The following is a 1,178-nucleotide window of genomic DNA, read 5'->3' as shown; positions in this document are numbered from 1 at the left end:
CTTTCTTCTTGCCTTGAACTTCAGTATCTCTTGGAAGTGTGCCAGGTTGACAATTCAGTAATGCATTAGTAATCTGCTCAATCTGATTCTCCAAGGTCTTGATAGAAATAGCTTGGCTCTCGCACATGAGCCTCAACTCCTCTAATTCAAATTTTTCATTAGCTTGCGGTAACTACTGAAGTTGAAGTTGTTGCCTAGGGGCATATTGCGGTTGTTGAAAACCAGGAGGGTTATACTGTTTTGCTGTGTATGGCTGATAAGTTTGTTGCACCGCATTCTGATTGTTGCTCCAGTTGAAGTTCAAGATGATTGCGATTATTGGGATGATAAGTGGCTGGAGCTTGCGGCTGTGATCTCTGAAAGTTACTCACAAATTGAGCTAATTCTCTAGAAATAGCACACTGCTTAGTTTCATGTGCCCCTGCAAAAAGTTCACAAACACTAGTGATTTGATTAACTCCATAATTAGCCAAAGAGTCCACTTTCATCGTCTAAGCTTGAAGTTGAGCAGCTATAGCAGTAGCTGTATCCACTTCCAGAATTCCTGCTACCTTGCCTTACAACATTCTTTGCGTAGGATTCTGGTATTCATTAGCTTCCATTAGCTCAAACAACTCATAAGCTACATTATAGCTTTTGTCCCATAAGGCTCCACTAGATGTTGCATCGAGCATAGGACTAGACTGTGCGCCCAAACCATTGTATAAACAGTTTATAATCATCCAATCAAGCATGCCATGGTATGGGCACTTCCTTAGCATCTCCTTATATCGATCCCAAGCCTCACACAGAGATTCTCCAGTTTGCTGTGCAAACTGAGTAAGAGCATTCCTGATTGCAGTAGTCTTCTCCATAGGAAAGAATTTAGTGAGAAACTTTTGAGCAAGATCCTCCCATTTGGTGATAGTCCCTGGTGGTAGAGAATGCAACCAACACTTTGCTTTATCCCTCAGAGAGAATGGGAAGAGTCGTAGCTTAATAGCATCTTCAGTCACCCCATTGAACTTAAAAGTGTCACAAATCTCAATGAAATCCCTGATATTCATGTTGGAGTCTTCTGTAGGAGAACCCCCAAACTGAACTGAGTTCTGTATCATCTGAATCGTGCTCGACTTGATCTCAAAAGTTTTAGCCGAGATGGCTGGTCTGATGATGCTCGACTGAATATCATTGATCTT

The 1,178-nt window shown here is 41.7% G+C and overlaps 1 non-coding gene across 1 annotated transcript; it reads left to right on the top strand.

Annotated features, from left to right (window-relative positions):
• The first annotated feature begins 732 nt into the window (after positions 1-732).
• On the top strand, positions 733-839 carry LOC141670060 (small nucleolar RNA R71). Its single transcript, XR_012554309.1, has one exon. It is a non-coding gene; the product is annotated as a small nucleolar RNA R71 (small nucleolar RNA).
• The last annotated feature ends 339 nt before the right edge of the window (positions 840-1,178 follow it).

Source organism: Apium graveolens, chromosome 6, assembly GCF_009905375.1.
Source record: "Apium graveolens cultivar Ventura chromosome 6, ASM990537v1, whole genome shotgun sequence".
Taxonomy (NCBI): domain Eukaryota; kingdom Viridiplantae; phylum Streptophyta; class Magnoliopsida; order Apiales; family Apiaceae; genus Apium; species Apium graveolens.
The sequence above is the reverse complement of the archived record's forward strand: the minus strand, read 5'-3'. Positions and strand labels throughout refer to the sequence as shown.